Here is a 9,779-nt window from a genome sequence, read left to right on the forward strand (position 1 = left end):
GCTGCTTCATAGTATCTTCATCATGCCTTTTCCAACCAGACCCCACCAAAGCAAGTCAGTTATAAGCTTCCTAGTCAATCACTTTCCAAAGGTCTTTCCAATGATCATAGGAGGCTTTAGAGGGACATCTAGATGTAAACTGTAACAATTTGTTGTACAAGAACATATATTGGAAGTCCTTGGGTGAGTTCCATGTGTAGTTTCCATGTGTAGTTTCCTCCACAAAACCTGCCAGTATAGATTCTATTACAAATTCTATTTCCTTCAGATTCCTGCAAGAGAGGGTGAAGTGTGCCAAAAGTTGTCTTACTTCCCATGGAAAATGAAATTCTAAATTCTACATAGAACATATGGCCAGGATGATTCTGGTTGATGTCATGTTTGGGAAATAATACCTCTCTTTGGAAACAGTGGGGTTATGGAAACCAAGAAAAGAGTATTGACTGAAGACCTTCAGTTTGAGGTCTGTCTGCATTCTTTTCCATCTAAGACCCAAGAGACATCTAGTAACCATGTGCAAATGAACTATGCTCTAGAAGCACAGATCAGCTGAGCCACCAGAGATGTTCTAAAAGTCTTGGCTATGTTTTCTGGTGGAGAGCAGTGATCTGGATAGTTACTTCTCCATTGAGTGAGGAGATCCAGGGGGTGGAGGCATGCAGTATCTGGTGCAGAACTCAAGGTATTTATTTAGCTGATTTCTATGCTTCTCTTTTAAAGGTACCTAACCTCCCAAAGAAGAGCTCTCAGGGGAATTCTCTGAATTCACAGTGCATTTCCTTCCACTCTTATACTGAATGAAAGACAGAGCATCACATGCTCTTATCCCTGAACTTCCTCTGATCACCATGCATTTAATATTTGGAGAAATAGCAACACCTTAATCAAGCCTCGGGCATCTGTTTAAATTCTACCACAATGATATAAAATATGCAAAGACCAGCAGAGACCAGGAAATGTCTGTCTTCTTTCTTTCCTCCCAGCAACCACAAAGGGATGAGGTATGTTTCGCTGTCAAAATGAGTTGATGTATGTACAAAGCACTTTAAAAATACGTCAGCATATAGTTTTAATATAGTATTTTAAGGGTTTTGACCCCTTGAAATAAAAAGTGCAAATAGTTATTTGGCAAATTTACTTGCTCACTTTCATGTCATATCCCATTTCTAACCCATGTCACCAGGGTAATTCCAAAAAAAATTCCTTCAGAATATCATAAACTAATAATTTTATATATGTTCTAAGTTTACATATGAGTTTCTTTGCCATTATCCTCCGTACTTGTAACTTTGATGATTACAAAGAATTTAGTTATCCAATTAGAGGTGACTATTCAAAGAAAATTATGGTAGTGTTGAAAAGCTAAATCCACATTGGAAAAGAATATTTAATATCCTATGAAAATAGCCAGAATTTATTTTTAAGCAGGAGAAAAATGGAACAAAATAATATGGAGAAACTATATGTAAAAAATGCACATACACACATAATGAAAATTAAGATTTTTTTAAAAGATTGATAAGATATATAGAAATGTTAATAGTATAGGAATTCTTTTAAAAAGTAATTTTCACATCTATACTGAATTTTATATAATGACAGATACATTATATGAAAAAAAAAATTATTAGAAAAGACTCAACCAAATGGAAATAATTAGACAAATTAGCTGAAGAGATTGTAGAAGCAAAATGCCTTGCTGGTTGAATTTTCCAGTGCTTAGCTAGTTGATTTCACTGTAAGCCTGGCCTTGTGTGTTATTTTAGAAGCATAATGTTCCATAAAGTCCAAACAAAAGAGATGTGGATACCAACATATGGGGCTGTTGATTTTTCCATGAGACCAACCATCAGATTTCCTGAGCCTAGGATGAGTTAGATAGCTCAGTGGATCAGTTCATTTTCAGCAAGGCTAGAGATTGCTTGTGGGGGTGGCCTTCTGTTTCTTACAGAGGAGTGGTGAATGGTCTCAGGCAGATGTCCAAGAAATTCAGATGTTGGAGAAGATCACTGTGCAGATACAGGGGTATTTCATGTCTTTATCATAGAGGAGACACAACAAAGCAACAGGCAGAAACAAATGGCTACAGAAAAAAGTTTCCCCAAAGATGAGGAAAACCACTTTTGCATATCAAAGAAAATCAAGTCTCTCACCCCTATCCTGGTCATTTTTAAAATTTCTTTTATATAAATCAACAAAAATCAAAATCTCTTGAGCTATTAGCCCAAATCATGAAAAATAAATACTGAGCTTTCGGTATATATCAGTTACTGCTACTAAATCATGATTAAATTACTCATCTTAGAGGGATAATTTTGGAATTACATTTCTTTTAGAAAAAGACAAGTGAATGTACAGGTATCCTAGTAGGTGCTGGCTCACCTGCCTTCCTTCCCTCCTTCCTCCCTCCCTCCTCCCTCCCTCCTCCCTCCCTCTCTCCCTTCCTTCCTCCTTTTCTCCTTCCTTCTCTCCCTCCCTCCACCTGTCTCTCCGTCCCTTCATCCCTTCTTTCTTCTTTCTCTTCCCCTCCGCCGCCTCATTGAACTCGGCACTGCACTTGAGTATGTATTTTCTCCTAGCAGTCACAACATATTCTACCAAGGAAAAGAAACGTTGAAGGTAAAATAACAAATACTCGGGACCTTTGTAGAAGTGCAACACCTTAATAAAATATTGACATTCATCATATTTGCCTGGCATTTTGTTGTCTTGAAAATTGTACGTGAAATACATAGCTAAAGAGATGGAGCTAATAATTGTCAAGTACCCGTGGACAGGGAGCTTCTGCCTCTGCATCTTTGCTGGCTTCTTCAGGCATGACGGTATATGGCATGTAAAATATTCATGGCTACACAAAAATCAAACCCTGGTAATAGGGTTTAGGCTGGTCTTAAGTGGTTGGAATGGAATCATACTTTTAAAGCAAGGCATTCAGTATGATCAAAGGGACCATCTGCCAAAGTGATGATATTTTATTTTCTAAGAAAACCACAAAAAATAAGCCAAAAGAATATTAAAAGTTTTTTTTAATGCTGAGTTTCAGGCACATTTTTGCAAGCTAATAGTGACTGACCTCCCACGACATATGGAATGGGGTCTATGATGTCCTCCCTGCTGATCCGTAAAACCTGACATGCAGCTGCTCAGTTCCCACGCCACCTCAATCCCTGCACTCTTCTTCCTTGTGGAGCTTCGCTGTTCGTTTGTTGTAATTTATGTGAGTATATGTTTGTGGTGTATAACGAACATAACACCCCGGGATGTTATACATATCACACCCTTAACATTTTCACTTCCCTTTTGTCTTCCCCTCTTCTGGCTCCCCATTTCCACATCTTAATTCTCCTTGTCTTTTTTTTAGTGCCTATCACTTGCCAATTTCACCGAGTATATAAATAAAGCGGGCTCCACTTAGGGTTGCCATCTTTACTTTTTACTCTCTTTTGATTTCAGGAAAGAAACCAGGTCTCTTGCCTCTTCTTCAGGTGCTAATTTGCAAAGCAAAATCTGCTGGCAAGCAGTCCTTTCCGAGATGATGGAAAGCTGACGCTTACTGTGGAGCTTAGGAGAGATGCCGAGAGTGAGAGGGAGCGGGTGTTTGCCCCTGGCTGGGGAAAGAGCGGAAGGGCCAGACGGGGGCGCTGTGCAGCCTGCAGTCTGGTTGGCCATTTAAAAAATTTTGGCCTTCCTTAGCATTGGACAGGAAGCTATCAGAGGGTTTTGAGTGGAAGAATGCATGTTCTTCCATTTTAAGAACATTTCTCTGTGGCTACCTTAAGAGTAATATGGAGGAAGCAGGGGATGTAGAGAGAAATGCGGGGTGCTGCCCCAGTGATCTCGGCAAGAGACTGGTGGCTCAGACCCAAGTGGTGGCTGCAGGATTAACGAAAGTGACCAGTCTGGGGACAGAAGGCCTTTGGATGTTTACTTGCTTTTTAGAAATTTAATTTAATTAAATTTTATAATTAATTGGTGCATAACTGTATACATCTGTACGTGTTATAGCGTACCATGTGATATTTTGGTACATATATGTATATATATATATATTATATACACATTGCGTCATTTTTAAATCAGGATAAACACACCTAGCTAAAGATTTATTATTTCTTTATGGTGAAAATATCCAAAATCCTTTCTTCTAGCTTTTAAAACTACTTAGTATATGTTTACACTATTTTGACTGGCAAATAACTTTACACATCTGGGGGTCTGTGACGTTTTGATTCTATATGATGCGGCATGATGACGTCAAGCTAGGTAGCACACTGGCACTTCGCTTCCCTGTCAATCAAAATTATGAGACGTTTGAAATTTACTGACAGTTATACAGAACTTTATAATATAATGAATTATTCCTATAGTGAATTATATTAATATAATAATAGTTTATTCCTATAGTGATGCTTTAAAATGAGGATTAGGGCTCAAGACATCCTTGCAAGATATACTATGGGGTGCTGTGCATTTAAAGATAGTACGGCCTGCAGATGTGGACTGCCAATGTCTGGCCACAAAGGCGTTGAACTCATAACCCTGCTTTCATTAGCTTCCCCCTTAATCAGTTCAGCTAAATACAGGTCAAGACCCTGCAGACCCACAGCTCCCCTCCACTGAGTCCTACTGAGAGCGAGCACTACCCGGCAGCTCCACATGAAAGCCTTGACATGCCTTTGCCTTTGTAGCTAAAGCAGAAATAAGTGCCTGTGGAACAGATTTAGAAAATAAAGTTTGCAGAGTTCTGCTGGTAAAGTGCCAACCCTGGCCCTCCCAGACGAATGCAGACATTCCAAAAAGCTCAGTGTTATGTGCCCACCTTGATGCTCATTTTTAATTGGAAGTGAATTAAAAAGCTCTGAATTTGCTCGCTTTTCCACAGGAGCTCAGTTTACCTTCTGAGCACACAGCTGAGTGCTCTAACAGGCTCCCGCGAGGTAAAGAAATACCGTGTATTAAAGCTCCATCACTAATAAGGTGGAGATAACCAACTCTTGAACAAAAATTCTCAACCCTCCTGCACCCACGGCACAGTGTTCCTTCACAGGAGAATAATCACGTGGGGAACATTCCAATTATGAGGCAATTGGTTTGTTTTTCTAGCAGACTTGCTTTATTAGGAATCCCCTAATGTGTTACTCGTTCTGCTACAAAGTGTGACAATTTATGGTTCATTCTGGGGATTTCAGAAAAGGGAAAGATCTTGCAAATTATTATCTGTGACAGAATTATAATTTTACAAATGGTTAATCTCAATCATCTGTCTCTTTTTCCTCTTGGGTTAAGTGAGAAAATTATATCTTGCAAAATTAGCTGTCAAAATGTGAGCCTGTGGTTTTGGAGTATTCGTACATCAGGAAGACGGAAAGAAGATCTTCATGAATGGTCTGCATTAAATAAATAAAAAGGCTATTGGTGAGCCACAATGCTCTGCTGCTATTTCACGGTTTGGTCTGGTCAGCAAAGAAACACGTCTCACGGCTTCCCAGTGGTCAGATAATATAGACCAAGTTGCATCAGGACTCGGTATGACCATTACCTGCTCCTGGGGACAGCATCAAAGTGTGAAATTTGTACCTGTGCCTCCCTTTTGGACTGGGTACAAATGATAATGTGTATTATTTTCTTTTTAAAATTATTTTCCATTGTTATTGCAGTGACTATGGTAAATATTTTGATGATAGAATCATTGAAAAATATTTGCCAATAGGAAAATTGTACATGGATTCTCAGACCAGGGTTTAGGTCAAAGCACAGCAGTGTGAGGTAGAAGAGAGCATTTAAAGAGAAAAGTTGGAAGTCAAGGACTGTGTGAAAATGTCAAATAATCTTTGACATTTCACTGAGTGTTCCTCCTTGGCTTCTGAATCACTGTGCCATGCTTCTGATGTGTGTGCCTACTGCAGTAATAACTCCAGGCCTGAACAGAAGTATCTAGCAAAACTTTGCTTCTGTTCCCCAGCTCTGCCTCAGGTGACAAACAGGACCGTGGCCATCTTCCCCGTTCTGACATGGTGTTGTGGCTCCTCTGACTGAGATCAAGGTAACAGACAGACATGTGCACACTTCCTGTGCAGCTTTTCTGTGTGCCTCTTAGGAATCCAGTACTGTCCAGGGTCATTCAGTCCAGCCTGGCTCCAAAGTGCGGAGCAAGCGTCGTTGTGAAAAGAGAGCACAGAGTGGGAATGAAGGTGACAGGAGCGTGCAGGGCCATAATGAAGGTAACCACAATGTGCAGAGCAGTAGCCAAAGTGACAAAAATGTGCAGAGCAATAACGAAGGTAACAGGAGAGTGCAGAAAAAGCATGGTAAGCAGAAGGCTGGGAGAAAATGACCATTGAATTACAGAAGGAAATTGTAGAAATGCACGAGCGTGGTATTCACGTGACTAATCTGGCCTCGGAGTATAAAATGATGAAGTTGGCAATCATGACTGTTTTGAAGCATAAAGATGCCAGCAAAGGAGCTGATGGGCAAAAGGAGTAATGCTGTTAACCAAGCAGAGGACACAAGTGCTGGAAGAGCTGAAAAAACTTTGTTAGTGTAGTTAAATGAGAAACCGGCAATGGCGTTAGTGAAGCTATGGTCTGCAAAGAGACCGGGAAACTGCAGTGATTTACTACAAGAAAAGCCCTCTGTAAGAGCAACAGTGATGAATTCAAAGCCAGTAGAGTGTATTTTAATAAATTCTGCAAAGGAAGTGGTGTCCACGCTGTGATAAGACATGGTGAGGCTTCCCGTTCCGACAAGGCCACTGCAGAAGCTGACTGGAAAGAATTCGTGGAATTCATGAAGGCAGAAGGATGCATTGCTTAACAAGCGTTCCGCTGCAGTGAAACAGAACCTTTATCACTCAGGATGAGGTGGCTTCTTCTGACGGACAATGCCCTCCAGCTTTGGTGGGTGATATGGAGACTAAGTATGACTTCAGAAAGTTCAACGTCTTCCCCCCAAGATGACACCTCTCCTGCAGCTCATGGGCCAAAAAGTGATCTGCAGCTTCAAGAAGCTGTACACAAAGGTGCTCTTCACCAGGTATTTTAATGTCACTGAAGAGATGTCCCTGACTCTGAAGAGTTCTGGGGGAAGCTCTTCAATGTCCTCTAGTGCATCAGCCTCACTGAATAAGCTGGGGAAGATGTCACACTCCGGACCTGAAATTCAGCCTGAAGGAAGCTGGCCAGACCTATCACTGAATGAGACTTCGAAGGGTCTGATGCACAGAGAGTGGCAGAGACTGTGTTCACGGGCAGGAGTGTGGGTCTGGACATTGATGGTGCAGACACAGAGGAGCTTGTTGAGAACCATAAGGAGAAGCTGATGGTGGAAGAACTTGCTGCACTCCAGAGTGAGCAGCAGAAGGCGCTTGCTGAGGAGCACGCCCTGAGGAAGAGGAAGACAGGGAGGAGATGAATAGCGACATGATAAAATCCACTATGGAAAATGGAATGAATACCAGGATTTCTTTGAGAAGCACCACCCCGACATAACTGCAATGGCCAGTGTGTTGTATCTGATGAAAGACAATGTGGTCTCTCACTTCCAGAGGGTTAGGCAGTGGAGGAAAAAACAAGTGATATTAGACAGATTTTCATCAAAACTGACCCTGAAGCTAAAGATGAAGAAGAGAGGAAATCCCTGAAGGAGATCTTCCCAATGTCCTCACGGAGGGGGCTTTCCCTGCAAAGAATAACCTCCTCCCCATGACCAGAAGTCACCTCCAAGCCAAAGTCTCCTCAGGCAAGCTTAGTGTTCTCTTTCTTCAGACTGTAAGGTACTTTGTTTTATTTTTTCTGGTTAAAAAATATGCTACGGTTCAGAATAGATAGGCCTTCTTTACACCAAACCTTATGGGAAATTTGACTCAGTTCACGATCAGAATCATGGAGTGAATTAAGTTCGTAAAACGAGGCACTGCTATAATTTGTCTTTTGCTTGTCTATGTGTGTATAGTTGTTATCTTCCCCACAGCTGGGCTGCAAATTCAGTTTCTGGAACACAGCAGACACTAGATTAGTAACACTAAGTAAATAACTAAACAGGAAGAAAATAGAATTGAATATGGAGTAAAGGACATAACTAAAAATAAAAATGGCTCATAAATTGGACTGCATAGATACCTAAGCACATGACTGAGTAACCCCCCTACAATTCCTGATATATTTTTGAGCTTGGAAGAAAGAGTATCTGCCTGTGCCTGTATGTCTTTCAAGTTTATACAACGGAGAAAAAAATGGAGATTGTACAAAGTTTAGCAGTGTCTTCAGGGGCTTTACACACAAACATGTTGCTACAGCTTAACCTCTGGTTGTGTCTGAGAATGCCGTGATTCTGTAAAAAAAAAAAAAAAAAAAAAAATGTAGATGTTTGTATTCCACCTTACAGCTGATGATTTTAAACTCATCAGAATTTCCAGACCTCAGTGTATGTTTAAATTCCACAAGTCACCCTGAGATTGTCCAGAGCTGAGGATTCCTTACTAAGGATTATTGCTGTCATTCTGCCCAAAGAAGGGGCAGAAAATGCTGGACCTTTCCCCTTGATCTTTCCCTATCTTATCTCAGTCTGTGTGTGTGTGTGGTGGGGGTGGGTGTGGGGGTACTGGAAATCTGGGGACTGCACTCAGGGCCTTCCCAGTGAGCCACATGCCCAGCCCATTTTTTATTTTTTTATTTTGAGACAGGGTCTTGCTAAGTCACTAAATTATCTGAGTGGAGTTTAAACTTGCAATCCCCCTGCCTAAGGCTCCTAAAATGCTGAGATTGAAGATGTGCGCCATCATCCCCAGCTTTTAGTCTGGGGTTTAGCTGAAGGAGTGGAAGACCCCACACCTCTTGGTAAAAGGATACAGCTGTAGCTCAGCTGTAATCTGCACAAGATGAAGCCGCTCTGGAGGCGTCAGCAGGTGTTACCTGAGCCCTGTGTGGACGAGCACTGACCTGCCTTCCCTCCTTCTCACTCCCCCTTTTCTCCTGCCTTGTAACCTCCTCCTTCCCTGCCTTCCTCCCTTCCTTCTTCCTCTCTCATCTGTCCTTTCTTTCCTTCTTTCTCTTTCTTTTGGTTTCTCTCTCTCATTTTCAAACATCTCCACCAATAGCCTCTATCAAGTGGCATATTTGTTTTTTCTCCATTCTCTATTTAAGTGCTTCCTCGCTCTTTATACTCCCTTTATTGGCTCCGTGTTGGAGGTTCAGCTTCCTTTAATGTCTACTTTTCATACCTTTGGCTTCCTCCTGAGACTTGAGAAGCATCAGATTCTTGTTATAGCAAAACACCCAGCTCAGCATCCCTATTAACTAGTTTACTCCTGATGGAGAATCCCAGTGGCTCAGCTCATCTTTCCACAAAAGGCTGCATCTTAGGTTGCCGGTCAAACACCTCCAGAGCAGGTATCTCTTCTAATGCAGTCATCATGGGACTGCCTGGATGTTGGGAGGCACAATGAACAAAGTTTGCCTTTAGGCTGTTCTAGAGGAACTGTGCATATGGCAGATATTTGTCTCAACATCTGTTGAGTTTTATAGCGACTTATGTTTATTTAAATACATGGTAAATCTCTGTCCCTTGGACAAAGGTCTTCTATCTAGAACATATAACAAATTAAAAAACATCAGCCCCCACAAATTCAAAGCCCCAATCCAAAAATGGGTGTCTGAGATAAACACATACTTCTCAGATAAAGAAACACAAATGGCAAATAAATACATGAGCAAATGTTCAACATCATTAGTCATTTGAGAAATGCAAATTAAAATAACACTGAGATTTCATATCACCCC

At 41.1% G+C, this 9,779-nt stretch overlaps 1 long non-coding RNA gene across 3 annotated transcripts in view; it reads left to right on the top strand.

Annotated features, from left to right (window-relative positions):
* LOC102029558 overlaps positions 1 to 8,987 on the top strand; it is a 28,715-nt gene extending 19,728 nt beyond the window's left edge. For 2 of the 3 annotated variants that reach the window (XR_262023.2, XR_262024.2), the window contains 3 exons: positions 721 to 1,001; positions 3,044 to 3,217; positions 3,454 to 3,573. This is a non-coding gene — a long non-coding RNA (uncharacterized LOC102029558). Of the gene's footprint in view, positions 1 to 720; positions 1,002 to 3,043; positions 3,218 to 3,453; positions 3,574 to 5,286 lie in introns of those variants that run through there. The other variant, XR_001235230.1, reaches the window with a different exon arrangement.
* Positions 8,988 to 9,779: the final 792 nt, after the last annotated feature.

Source organism: Chinchilla lanigera, unplaced genomic scaffold (genome assembly GCF_000276665.1).
Source record: "Chinchilla lanigera isolate Chin_1 unplaced genomic scaffold, ChiLan1.0 scaffold00039, whole genome shotgun sequence".
Lineage (NCBI taxonomy): Eukaryota > Metazoa > Chordata > Mammalia > Rodentia > Chinchillidae > Chinchilla > Chinchilla lanigera.